Below are 15552 nucleotides of genomic sequence, written 5' to 3' on the forward strand. Positions count from 1 at the left end.
AATCGCACAGTTATGGAGATGGCAAGATCAATGCTGAAAGAGAAAAGTATGCCTACCACTTTTTGGGCTGAAGCAGTCTACACTGCAGTTTATATTCTAAACAGATGTCCAACTAAAGCAGTCCAAGACAAGACTCCTATTGAAGCTTGGAGTGGGAGAAAGCCATCGGCTAAACACCTACGAGTATTTGGGTCTATTTGCTACATACATGTTCCTGATCAAAAGAGGCACAAGCTTGAAGAAAAAACTATACGAGGAATATTCTTGGGATATAGCACACAATCAAAAGGCTATCGAGTCTACAACCTACAAACGAAAAAGCTCATCATTAGTCGAGATATTGAAGTTGACGAAAATGCTTCTTGGAATTGGGAAGAAGAAAAAGTTGTTAAAAGCAACATTTTACTTCCAGTGCAACAATCTCAAGAAGAAACTCAAGAAGAGGTAGAAAATTCAGGTATGCTCTCTCCACCTCCACAACAAGATTCTTCACCTGAATCTAGTCCAAGAAGAGTAAGATCTTTTGTAGACATATATGAAACTTGCAATATGGCCATGATTGAGCCTAACTGTTATGAAGAAGCATCAAAGCAAGAAGTATGGGTCAAGGCTATGGAAGAAGAGATTAAAATGATTGAGAAGAATAACACTTGGGAACTCGTAAATTGCCCTCATGGAAAAGACATCATTGGAGTCAAATGGATATATAAAACAAAGCTCAATCCTGATGGAACTATACAAAAGCATAAAGCAAGATTGGTTGCCAAAGGCTACTCACAGCAACCAGGAATAGACTACAATGAGACATTTGCTCTAGTTGCTCGCTTAGATACAATTAGAGTTTTAATAGCTCTTGCAGCACAAAAAGGATGGAACATCTATCAACTGGATGTCAAGTCAGCCTTTCTAAATGGGGTGCTCGAAGAAGAGATTTATGTTGAACAACCACAGGGCTTCATCGACAAAGGCAATGAAGGCAAAGTACTAAAACTTAAAAAAGCATTATATGGCCTGAAGCAAGCTCCTCGAGCATGGTATAGCAAGATTGATAAATACTTCATCGATCAAGGATTCAAGAGGAGCAAGAGTGAGCCAACACTATATATTAAGGCACAAGGTCAGTACCATCTCATTGTCTCTATATATGTCGATGATCTTATCTATACAGGAAACAATATAAAGATGATGAAAGAATTTAAAGAAGACATGATGAAGACATTTGAAATGACCGACCTTGGCTTGATGAACTATTTCCTCGGTATAGAGGTGAAACAAGAAAATGAAGGTATATTTATCTCTCAAAAGAAATATATTGAAGCTCTATTAAAGAAGTTCAAGATGAATGGTTGTAAACCTGTCACTACTCCACTGGTGGTAAACGAAAAGCTACAAAAAGAGGATGGAGCACAAGAGGTAGATGCATCATGCTACAGAAGCTTAATTGGAAGTCTTCTCTATCTCACAGCCACACGACCTGACATTATGTATGCTATAAGTCTTCTATCAAGATTCATGCAAAACCCAAGTCAGATTCATTATGGAGTAGGAAAAAGAATTTTAAGATATCTACAAAGCACAAAGGAGTTTGGTATATGGTACAAAACCATGACTAACTCAAGGATGATTGGCTACACAGATAGTGATTGGGCAGGATCAGTGGACGACATGAAGAGTACGTCACGGTATGCTTTCTCACTAGGATCGGGTATTTTATCTTGGGCATCAAAGAAGCAAGCAACCGTGGCACAATCAACAGCAGAAGCAGAATATGTAGCAGCTGCTGAAACCACAAGTCAAGCAATATGGCTACGAAGAATACTTGAAGAAATGGGTGAACCACAAGCTGGACCAACTATTATCTATTGCGACAACAAATCGGCAATAGCAATAGCAAAAAATCCAGTCCATCATCAAAGAACAAAACACATAGCCATTAAATATCACTTCATTCGAGATGAAGAGACAACTAAACAAATACGACTCGAGTACTGTCCAACAGAAGACCAAATTGCAGATATATTTACGAAGGCATTACCAAGACCAAGATTTGAACTACTGCGCACAATGCTTGGAGTTACCGAATTTGCATTAAGGAGGAGTATTAAAGTGTAATGCAAATTCTAGAAGAATGTAGAAGCTCCTTAGATAGAAGAATTGACATGTAATACAAGTTCTAGAATATTATAGAAAAACCTAAGATAGGAAGAAAAATCAAGAATATTCTACATAGGTAAAAATCTAGAACATTCCACATAAGTTGTGGCTAGTATGTTCTAGAATAATCTATGGGTCTATAAATACCCATGAACTCTACCATTTGATGGATGTAGCCAACATCTATCATTTGTATGAACCAACATCTACTACAACTAAAGACAACTACAAAACTTCTTCCAACTACTACTTCTACATTCTACTATCTCTACATTTTCTCTACCACATCAACTACTCCTTTCACAACCTTAAAATACTAACACTCACATACAAGATCTTGAATGGATTTGTACGGTCATGGTGTTTCTTTACTTGGTCGTTGTGTTCCAAATGTTTCAGAAGATTGTGTTGGACATTGAGGAGGATGCCCATTTTTTGCCAATGATTTTGGAGAAATTTAGGAGAGGTGGTGGTGAGGGCATGGATGCGGGTTTGTTTAACCACACAGTGCAACATTTTGGATACAGGAAACCTCAACTTGCATCGGTTAGTTTTACCATTTTCAAATACTTTTTTATCCATTGGTGTTTTTAGGTTGTGCATGTGGTTCACTTCAGCATGATTTTTATTAATAGGGGTAGGTTGGCATCCATTTGGAATCATTGAAGTTAGAGTCAAGTTAGTTAAGTAATTTTTAGTGCTATATGAGTTTTTTGTTGTGGTTGTTCTATGAAATTTTATTTCTCTTTTGATGTAATTTTGATTTCTTTTGAAGGTGTTTGGAGAACTGTTGGTTGATTCTCACCAATTACTTATGGTAATAGTTGCAACTTCTTTGCAAGAGATTGGCTATGAAATTCAGGTACTCCGTTTACAGTTTGTTCTCGTCATTTTATACTGTAAAATTGGTAAGTTTATGGAAAAGACAATGAATGGGTAGCTAGCTAAATCATCAATGTCTCTCTGAGTGCACTAGTGTCAGGTGAATGGGGTGCTTTGTTTCTGGAAGAGCTAGATAATATGTCAAATTAATACGAAAAATGTTAGTTTGTTGAATCTGTGTTTACTTTATTGTTGGCTTCAAATAATCTTGTTTAAAGAAAATGATTCATGTCAAGCAAAGGCGTTATTTGGAGAGAATGCAAAGCCTGTAAAAGCCATTTTGTGTAATAGCTATAGGTTTATGGGGATTAGTCTATTGTGCATCTTAATGGAATTGGCACTGCTTCTTTTGTCATTCTTTTTTTATGATTAACTTATTGATTGTTTTGTTAGTCCAGAAAATAGTTTAATATTAACTTATTCATGTAACTGTGGAAGCCACCACAAACATTTTCTCAATGCACACTAAATGTGAAGGATGGAAAACTTGTAATGATATACAAGCTAGTTCTTTAGGAGATGTGGATTGGTGAATATAAATTGGCTTGTTCGCAAGAAGGTATGTTCTCTCTCTCTCTCTCACTCTCTCTCTCTCTCTATATATATATATATATATATATATATATATATATATATATAGGTTTAATTGCTTCCTTTGTCCCCAGTTTGGTTGAATTGTGTCAAATTCATCCTCATTTTTAAAAAAAGTTTCATTGTCGTCCTCACGTGGTATAAAAGTGTCAATTGAATCCAAACATAGAAAAAATTTGTGTCAAAGTAGTCATTTTTCCTATATCTCTGTGTCTTCCTTTCATATGTCACTTCTCTGGAGCTATGAAAAGCCTTAAATTGGATAAGGTAAAATGAATATCTGTACTTGATTGTATGAAAGGAAGACACAGAGATATAGAAAAAATGACTACTTTGACACAAATTTTTTCTATGTTTGGATTCAATTGACACTTTTACACCACGCGAGGACGACAATGAAACTTTTACACCACGTGAGGACGACAATGAAACTTTTTTAAAAATGAGGATGAATTTGACACAATTCAACCAAACTGGGGACAAAGGAAGCAATTAAACCTATATATATATATATACTTTACTATTTATTACCTCTATTTAGAATGAATTTAAAAGCTTCATTATGATTATAACAATTTAATATTTGTCCGTCAACTATGAGAAGGATACATTGACTCAGTGAGGCGTGGTGACTTGAGAACATAAATGGAGAAATGTCCTTTTATGTGGTTTGGAGTTGCGAGATGTTATTGCCCTGAGAACACAAATGGAGTAATGTCTTTTTTTTTTTAATTTCTCTGTAATTTTCAAAGCCTTAGTTTTATTTAAATAAATTATAATATGAAAGTACTTTTAACATTGTGAAAGTGTATTTAGTTTGATTTTCAAGAATATGAATTTTGGATTTCTTTTTAATGTATTACATATGTGTGTGCATATATATATATATATACTTGAATTATGTTAAAGTATTTAGTTAATGTAAGAATTGAATGGGCAGGATCGTAAAAAAAACTTGTAAGAAAAAAAAATCTAACTTTCTGTAGTTTACAAAATCTGGTATAGTAAGATGTATTTATTATGACACGTAATCAAATGTACACTAAATCGTCATAATAATTTTGACCTTCTATAATAAGTAATTGAAACTATATCACACTTAGCTCGATTTATTATGATAATATTTTTCAATACGTTGTAGTAAACGTTAAAATACCTGTCATAAAAGATATATTTTACCTGTCATAAAATTTTATTTCTATATTAGTAACTCCACGTTCCACTATCAAGAGTTTTGAATGATTTTAAATTAAGTATCTTTATAATTATATTTTGTTTAACTTTAAAAATGAAAATATTTATACATAAATTATTTAATTTAAAATTAGTTTTCTAAATTTAGTTTTACTCAAAATTAATTTTGCAAAGTTCTAACTAAATCACACTAAATTTTCTTTAAGAAACTAATCATATAAATTCGCAAACAACCACATCTCTCATAAATGCGTGTTTGAAAATGATCACAGTTGTGTTTTCTTTATCATATCAAAGAGAACCAAGCTTCTTTCACCGTTAAAAGAAAATTTTATTCCTTATTATATTATTAGCTTTAATTGATTCTTAAAAGAGTTGTAACATTTACTTTTACCATATACAATAACCATATATTTATTCAATCATCATGCATCCATAACCATATATTTATTCAATCATGATCATCCCACGATGATTTTTGTTTTATTATGCAAAGGACTAAACCTATGTAGCTATATATATTAAAGGTTGAACAATTGCTTCAGATTGTAAGCATCAATCACATGTGTTACCATTCCACACATTAGCTGAGCGAAATGTTCAGCTGCTTTCTCCGATGGATGAAGAGAATCTCGTGGTCAAGGTGACGCAAACACAAAAATGAGCAAACTCGAGAGCAAAATTGAAGAGGTTTTGGAAAAGCGAGAAACAAAGGAGGTCGGTCTACTGCATGTCGTCCAAGTGTTGTAACTTTTGTAAGGCCGATCATATAGCAAAATACTACTGAATTGAAAAGAAAAAAGGAAACAATTTTTCTTAATAAGGAGGCTGATGAAGGGATTGGGATCATGATGATTTCAAGAACCCTAAAGACCAAGCTGCCGAGCTACCAAGCTATAAGACCCAAATGTCGGGTTATTGAGCTGGAAGAGCCCGAATTTTGGGTTATCGAGTTCGAAGAGCTAGATGTTGAGGTGTCGAGCTGTAGGTTAGGCTCTCGAGTTAGAGTATGAAACTCATTCTGAGATGCTTGATATTCAGGAGTACAAAAGTCAAGGTGAATATAAACAAAACAACATATGCTGAGTTTAATTGAGTTATTCAAACAACTTGTCTGGTATATAGATATTGGGACTAGTAATCACATGTGCGTTGATGAAAGCATGTTTAAAGAGCTCATCAAAGTGGATGTCAGGCATGTTTCTTTTAGAGATAATTCAAAGGTAACCGTAAAAAGGAGAGGTACAATTCGGTATCTACAAAAGGATGGTCAATTTGGTGAAATGCGAGAGGTGTACTATGTACCTAATTTCAAGGGTAGTATTCTGAGCATAGGACAAGTGATGGAAAAGGGAAACTTGATTCTGATAAAGGACCAAGTACTGTACTTGAAGGATAAATTCAGTTGATTGATAGCCCGAGTTGAAATGAAAAAAAACATATAATTTACAATATGGAGCTAAACATAGTATAGGAGAAATGTTTGAAGATGGATGTGAGAGATGAAGTTGTGATGTGGCATTGAAGGATTGGTCGAGTTGTCAAAGAAGCAATTGGTGCATGGACTACTAGATATAGAGTTTGAAAATATGTTTTAGTGAAGACTATGTACTCAGAAGGCTTCCAAGGATAAAATTTCTAAGACTGTTGAGTACTAAGCAGAGACACAACTTGGTTTAATTCATACCGATTTGTGTGCACCATTACCTCTGAATCTTTTAGTGGCAAGAAATAGGTTATCTCGTTCATGGACGACTTTTCACGCAAGACGTAGGTTTATTTCTTACGAGAGAAATCCAAGGTTTTTGAGGTATTTAAGAAGTTCAAGACAATGGTTAAGAAGGAGACTAGAAAACTAATAAAAGTTGTTCGGTGTAATAGGACATGTGAGTTCAGATAAGAAGAATTCATGAAATATTGTGAGGAACACAGAATAAATCCTTTCTTAATAGCTTCACACTAACCACAAGAAAATAGTGTAGTAAAATGAAAGAATTGAACCATTCTCAAGATAGTTCATACTATGCTCAGAAGTAAGAACATGCGAAAATTTTTGGGCAGAAGTAGTACAATGTGTTGTTTATGACCAAAATAGGCGCCCACATGCGAATCTAAAAGAAAAGACTCTCAATGAAGCTTGAAGCAAGAGGAAACCAAGTGTGAATGATATCAAAATATATGGAATCAAGGCCTACACTAGTGTAGAATTGGCTTTTAACGTCCCCCATAGACGTCCGTCCGTATTTGTCCCAACGTAAATAATTGACCGGTGGCATACTCGTAAATAAGTGAAACTCTAGACGTCTGTTGTGTGAGGGACGGATGTCTATAATATTATAGACGTTCGTCCGAGAGGGACGAACGTTTACGAGGCTAAACAAATGAACGCTTCAACTCCCCATGTCAGCCCCTTAAACGTCCGTCCTGAGGGGCACGGACGTCTATAATATTATAGAAGGACGTTTAAGGGGTTGAAGCCAATTAATTCTCCAACCACCCTGTCAGCCCATTAAACGTCCGTCTTGTGGGGCACGAACGTCTATAATATTATAGACGTCCGTGCCCCTCAGGACGGACGTTTAAGGGGCTAAAGCTAATTAATTCTCCAACCACCCTGTCAGCCCCTTAAACGTCCGTCCTGTGGGCACAGACATCTATAATATTATAGACGTCCGTGCCCCTCAGGACGGACGTTTAAGGGGCTGAAGCCAATTAATTCTCCAACAACCCTGTCAGCACCTTACACGTCTGTGCCCCGTAGGACGGACGTTTAAGGGGCTGACATGGGGACTTGAAGCGTTGATTTGTTCAGCCTCGCAAACGTCCGCCCCTCCACCATGGACGTTTAAGGATTGATAGGGGGAGTTGAAGCGTTCATTTTCTTCAATCTCTTAGACGTCCGACTTGGGTAGGACGGACGTCTATAATATTATAGACGTCTATGTCTCTTTAACGGACGTCTCAAAGCCCCGCGAATATCAATTTTAAATTCCTAAAGATGTCATATTAGTGATGGGCCAGACGTCTATAATTTTATAGACGTCGGGCCCAAGCGTACCGGACGTCTAACAGTATTAAAATGGGGAACGCGAACCCGCGAGCAGTTACGCTCACTGTTCATCGTCTTCCCCGCGAACGCTGCTGTTGCGCCATTGATTTTCGAGTTTCGTTTTCTCTGTTTTGGACCGTTTAAATTTACTTTTAATCCGATTACATTGCCCTGTGATGAAATATCTTTGATTTGAACCGATTAAAAATCGTTTTCGGTCCGTTTTTGTGCAGTCTCTTGCGTGTTCTTGGGCGGCTACTTTGACTGTTTTTGGGCTACGTTTTAGCTTGTTCCCTCCTCGATTTCCCTCCCTTTCATTTCGAATCTACTTTTCAGGTTAACTTGTTGGTTGATAAATTTTTGTATGCATGTAATTGGGTTTTGTGTATGAATGTTTTTTACTCTAAAGTGTGCATGTGTTATTGGCTTTTGAATATGCATGTATTAGTTGTGTTATTAGAAGTATCAAATCATTGAGTGCTAATGACAAAATTATCCAGATTGAAGAAAGCATCATTACAACTATATTGGGATTTCAGAGTATTTGGTCTTCCCCCACATGTGCCAGTTTATATCACATTCTCTGATGCATTGGAGGTGATTGGGGGAGACAGGATGTTGAATATTTCCATCATTCAGCTGTGGTGCATGTAAGATAGTCAATTTGGTCTTTCATATTACTTTTATTTACATTGTTATAGTTTCTAACAACTTAACTTTGTTGTTTTAGGTACATGGACACAATCGTTGTAGACCAAGGTCGGTCTTCCATGTACGGATTTGTTGAACCTCAGACCATTCAACCGTCTGGTAACACACTTCAAAACAGACAACATTATTTGCAAACATGGATGGATGAGTCAAAAAGAGACGTATACCTTGTGCCTTACATTGAGGGGTAGGTGTTGTTATATGTGGTCAGTTCATTATTATAGTTTCCTTAATTAGTTGAATAACTATTTGTCCTTCGTGATAGGTCGCACTGGCAGCTGAGGGTCATCATTCCCAAACAATGTAAAACTATATGGTTTTGTTCGTTGCACAGGAAGATGAAAAATGACTTGAGAACCATGCTTCAAGGGTAAGTGTTTCTCCAAAAATGACTTTGAATTTGATTTTCACCTTCAACTTTTATGATAAATATAGTCATTTAATTATACTTTTTGTTTTCAATCTGTACAGAGTTATTGGTAAATCTCGTGGTCAACTGGTTCAAATTTTGTATCCAAAGGTTGTAAGTCATTTATAGTTTCTAATTCATTTTCTATGTTATTGAATGATCTAAATTCTTAACTATTTAGTTTGTGATTTTAGTGTAACCAGCAGCTAGATTCATGGGAATGTGGCTTCTATGTGATGTGTTGGATTAAGACCATCATTCGAGCTGTCATTACAGATGACTGGAATGAGGTAATGATGTATACCTTCAATACATTACAAATCAAATTCATCTTCAACATATTTGAAACCATAATGAATCTTTCTTGAATTTTGCAGCGCTTCAAGAGTACATCGCCTATTTCAGAGGACACAATTAAACAGATAAGGCAGGAGTGGACCGCTTATCTTCTGCAAAGATGGAGTTAGGAATAGTTTTATTTCTTGTTGAACATTGCTTAGTTTTAGTTTAAGTTTTATGTTGGTAGTTTTGGTTGTGGATTCAACTCCACATTAAGTAGAACTTTATTTATATGAAACGTATATTTATATTATTGCAAAATTGTTCTTGGAAAATTTTCTGCTTTTTAGGTGTGGTTTTATTGGAAAAATAAATTAATTTTTAAAAAAAACACCTAGTAGACGTCGGTTAGTGGACGTCCAACCCCCACACCGGACGTCTATATAGACGTCCGGTGTGAATTCCCCGACGTTTGAATAACGTCACCCACAAAGACGTCGGGGGAAGATCGGACGTCAAAAGGACAAAAGAACGGACGTCTATAGCCTTTTCTGCACTAGTGCTATAATCATATTCTAGCACAACAAAGAACTAAATTGGAAGACAGAATAAAAAAAAATGTGTTTATTGGGTATGATAAAAAGACCAAAGCATATACATTATACAACCAATAACAAATAAAGTGTTAGTAAGTTTAGATGTGCAATTTAATGAAGAAAATAAATGGAGTTGGGATGAGATGAAGGAAAAACCAAGTGAAAGCACATAACAAGGAAAAGAGAGTTCGACAATTGAAGAAAGAAGCTTGACTTGTAAAGAAAGGAACCCGACAACAAAAACTGGGAGCTTGGCCAGGGTAAATAGGAGCTTGGCTAATGTGAATGGGAGCTCAGTGTTAAGACTCCGACAAGTGTACCGAATCGTATCAGGTAATATAAAATGGTAAGACCAAGTATTGTATCCCAAAGGACTCACGACACTAAACAGTTATGTGATTCACTAGTGCAGAATTGGCCTTTAACGTCACCCCATAGACGTCCGTCCACAAAAACACCAACGTAAATAATTGACCGGTGGCATATCCATAAATAAGTGGGACTATAGACGTCCGTTGTAGGGGGGTCGGATGTCTATAACATTATACACGTCGGGCCCCTCCAACAGACATTTAAGAGGCTGAAGCAATTAACTCTTCAACTACCCTGTCAGCAACTTAAACGTCCGTTGTGGGGGGGCCGGACGTCTATAATATTATACACGTTGGGGCCCCTCCAACAGACGTTTAAGAGGCTGAAAAAGTTATCACTCAGTAGGTGGAAATTGAGGCATGAAAGAAATCGACGATGATGAAAATACTAATTAGGATGAACCTTTGCGGCTTAAAACTCGAACTCTTAGGATATATACAATATTATTGAGGAGGTGCATAATATATGTCTTTTAGCACATGTAGAGGATATAAAAATTGAAGAAGCCATACTCGATGAAAGATGGAAGGAAGATATAGATGAGGAGATTAAGTCAATTGAGAAGAATGACACGTGGGAACTAACAAACCTACCTACAAGGATACGACCAATTGGCGTGAAATAGTTGTATAAGAAGAAAAATAATGCAGGAGGAAAGGTGGAGTGTTACAAAGACCGGCTCGTGGTGTAAGGCTATAAATAAAAGCAATGTATTGATTATGATGAATTATTTTCTCCCTTGAAGAGAGTGGAGAAAATTCGACTACTATTCTCTTCAGCAGCCTAACACATATGAAAGATTCATTAGATGGACGTAAAGCCTTCATTTTTAATTTAGTGCTAGAAGAGGAAGTCTACATGAAACAAGCTCTCGGTTACATGAAAAAAGGTGAAGAGAAAAAGGTCATAAAATTGAAGAAGGGGCTCTATAGCCTAAAGTAGACTCCTCGAGCCTAAAATGAAAGGATCGAAACCTACTTCAAGAAGAGTAGGTATGAGTAGTGTCCGTATGAAAACACTCTATTCTTAAAGAAACACAAATGAGATTCATTGATTGTTGCTTTGTACTATATGACTTAATATTCATGGGGAGCAAAGCTGAACTAGTAAGAGAGTTTAAAGAGGTAAATGAATAGAGAGTTTGAAATGACCAATCTTAATATTATGAGGTAACTCTTAGGTTTGGAGGTAGATCAAAGCTCGAGAGGTATTTTTGTGACTCAAAAGAAGTTAGTCAAGGAAATGCTGCATAAGTCAAAGATGTTGAAATGCAATATAGTTTATACTCATATGAGACCTGACATGAAACTATCCAAGAACGAAGATAAAGAGTCAATCGACGCGAGCAGATACTGCACCTTAATTGGAAGTTTTAGGTACTTAAGGAACATAAGGCCAGACCTAAGCTTAAGCCTCAAATCAATAGTCGCTTTATGGAGGAACCAATAATTCTCATTGGAAAGCGCTGAAACGAATACTAAGATACATGAAAGGAACTATGTTGTTCGGGCTATTTTATACCAAGTCAGATAATTACCAACTTAGTGAATACTCAGATAGTGACTAGTGTAGATACATAGATAACAGGAAGAGTACAACAAGTTACGTCTTCTTTGTGGGGAACACGTCTTTCACTTGGCTCTCAAACAAGCAACCCATTATAACAATATCGATGTATGAGGCCGAGTATGTAGTATCATCCTGAAGTGTGTGTGGCATGCAGTTGGGCTAAAAAACTTGTTGAATAAGCTGGAGATAAGGCAAGAAGTGAAGGTGTTGATTCAAGTAGATAATAGATCGACAATTGAGTTGGCCACCAACTTGGTGAACCACGAAAAGAGAAAACATATGGATGTCTGGTTTCATTTAATAAAGAAAAGGTGAAGAATGGAAGCGTGGAACTTGAACACGTAGGGATTAAAGAGTATATAGTTTATATGTTTACAAAAGCAATGCTTGCAATAATATTTCATGAATACAGAAAGATGATCGAGATGAAAGAAGGAAATATTTAAGTTTATAGGGGAATTTTGTAAAAATAAACTTACATTTATGAGTTATCAGATAATTGTTGAGATTGGTAGTGGTTGTAGTGGTTATTGCATTGAAAGAGAAAGAGTCAGAAAGTAATTATATTATGTTTTATAGTCATTATAGTGATATATTTGGAATAATTGGAAGCATTATGGTCTGTAGATGAAAGGCCTAATGTATGTGTTATAAATTGTAAGACTTATTCGAAATGAAATACACACCAAAGACATATTTAGAAATATCTACTGAGTTTCATTTTCTAACACTTTATGGGGTCCAGCTCCATAATAAGCCACACTCCCCTCTTTGAAACGTTACCAACAAAAAACAATGGAAACAATGGTTACATTGTAATAAATATAAACAATGGTTGCATAAATAGTGTTTAATGTCATGCGTTTAAGGTTAAACATAAGAAAATGACCGGTGATATTTTTGTAAATAAAACATCATTATAGAAGTCGGTTTCCAAGATTAGACGTCAAATAAGGTATAGACATCGGCCCCCTCAAATCAGACGTAAAAAAGGTTCAAAAATACCTCATTTTAAGTGTCAATATTAATTTTGTTTTACGACATAGACGTCGGCCCCCTCAAATCAATCATTAAATCCTCCTTTAGACGTCGCCCCCTAGATCAGACGTCAAAAAGATCCAAAAATACCTCATTTTAAGTGTCAATATTAATTTTTTTTTACAACATAGACATTGTTGTTCCCCCCAAATCAGACGTCAAATCCTCCTTTAGACATCGCCCCCGTAGATCAGATGTTAAAAACGTCCGAAATAAACGTCGGTGCCCCCATATTAGACGTCAAATCCTCTGCCACAAGCTGCAAAATCAGAATTGAAAGGTCACTTTTTCAGACATTAGACGTCGAACGTAGAAGAGGCCGACGTCTAATATACATTAGACGTCGGATCCCCTTTCCCAAACGTTAATAAGCTTCGAAAATACCCCAAAAGTATATACAATTTTTTGATGTGCAATAATGATTTTATGTATTTCAAGTATGGTAATATTGTAGAAACAAATTAATTTAAAAAAAAAAAATAGACGTCGGTTTAGGAGGGGTCCAACGTCAAAATTGACGTTCGGAGAAAGGGATCTGACGTCCAATTGACGTCTCCCAATAAGATGTCAGATCTGAATTGGACGTTGAATGTCGAAAATAATAGACGTCAAAAATCCTCTTTGAAATAGTGTTATTTTTTTAAGAAAAACCCTCATATATATATATATATATATATATATATATATATATATATATACAAATTAAGCGTATGTATATATACCATATTTTAAAGGGTACTTGAGCAATTCCAAAAATGCATCACAAAGGTTCAAAAATAGAGTATTTGAATCTCCTTAGTTTTTTTTCTAGGTTCTGAAAAGATTTGGAAATACTACAAGAAAAATGAGAATTATTGACTGATATTTACATATAGATTTTGATCTATAGATAATATAGATATTATAAACAGATTTTACATACAAATTTTACCTACAGATATTTTCGTATGTAAACCAAACTTTATCTACTGATTTTTCGTATATAAATTTTGTATGTAAATGAAATAAAATTTACCAACTAATTTTACATATGGATTTATAATTAATTATTAAAAATAAAATATGAAAATATACCCACTCTTTTACAATATTTACCTCGTTGTCTCCTTAGTTTCTCCAGCACACTCACCCACATATATACCAACCCACAAATATATAAACCCTAAGTGTTAAGTTTTCCTCTTGCATCGTAGTCTCGTGCTAACTCACTAAAGTTTCTCACTAACCCTTTTTCTCGCTTATGCTCACGCTCACTCAAAGAGAAGAAGTTCGTCCATTCTTCTCACGTTTACTCACCTTGTTAGACATTATGTGTTATTCGTTCAATTATTATTAATTAGTTGAATTCCTTTTCATAAAATTTTAGATAAAAACTCTCAAGAAAAGAAAAAAAAGTCTTCCAAGCAAATAAAAATCAACTTATATATAAACTTATTTGGAGAGTTATTATATAAGTAAAGAGAGAAGTTTTATAAAATTACAAACTGATGTATAGACTCATAAAGAAAGTGACATATAATAAATTTCTATTAATTTAATGAGTTAAATGTAGAATCTTTCAATTAATTTCTTAAAACTATTAATTGTATTTCTTTTTTTCCTTGTTACTGTAGGTTGGGGCAGTTGCTTTTGTTGCTTGAACAATACTGGAGCAGTTGCAGGTTGTTGCTTTGACAACTATTATCCTATAACATTTCACAGTATGGGAAACTGAGCAATGAGATAGACATCTTGTTTTGAAAAGAATAGTGCAACATATATCTAGTTGACATCTTTCTCTATCCACAGAAAATATTGTAGTTGTTGTAAACATCTTTCTTTGCCTTTAAACTTTTATATTTTACCATCCTAAACAAATATTTTATTTATTCATTCAACTATGGTATCCTTATATATTTTCTTGTACAACTCGTAATTAAATGTAAATATAGAATCTCTTATGTTTTTTATAAAACCATAAATTATATACAAATTTTATATACTAATTTTTTTGTATGTAACTTATCTACACCCCTTTTGCATACAAATTTGTGTCCGTATGTAACATATTTTACATACGGATTTTGGAGGTTACATACATATTTTGGAGGTTACATACGGATTTTGGTCGTTTGTAACTGTGATTTTTCTTGTGGTAATATTGTATAGTCTTGCAAGAGCATAAGGTTGTGCTTCAAGACATGATTCTATACTTTTCTCATTCACGAATGTCCTTAGTAACATAACACAACTCAAAGGAACAACATCTACAAACCCAAAGTTTCTTCAACCTTCATTGTAAATTTCCTGCGTAAAATATCCTTTCTTAAAATTACAAACATATGAGAACGAAGAATAATTATGAGAAAGAGAAATCTTAGTGTAATGGTTAGGACCCTAAAATGTCCACTGCTACTTTGATGTTCAAGTAACTAATCTCAAACACAACATATCAACAAACTAAGTGGAGGAAAAGGACAAACCTAATTGTCCAAAAAAAAGCAAAGAACGCAAAGATTGTTGTGAATAGAGAATGCAGAGAACATAAAGATGGTGGACTTCCTAAACCTGTCATGATAAATTTTGAACATAATTTTAATTTTTCCACCACATCCAACTTACTATAAAAGGTGGACTTCACTTGTCATAATAAGTTTTCCATTTTCACTTATTATAACCCTTTTATCAATTATAATAAGTTTTTTTATTACAAAAATGCTACCGCTTAA

Source organism: Vigna angularis, chromosome 2 (assembly GCF_016808095.1).
Source record: "Vigna angularis cultivar LongXiaoDou No.4 chromosome 2, ASM1680809v1, whole genome shotgun sequence".
Taxonomy (NCBI): Eukaryota; Viridiplantae; Streptophyta; class Magnoliopsida; order Fabales; family Fabaceae; genus Vigna; species Vigna angularis.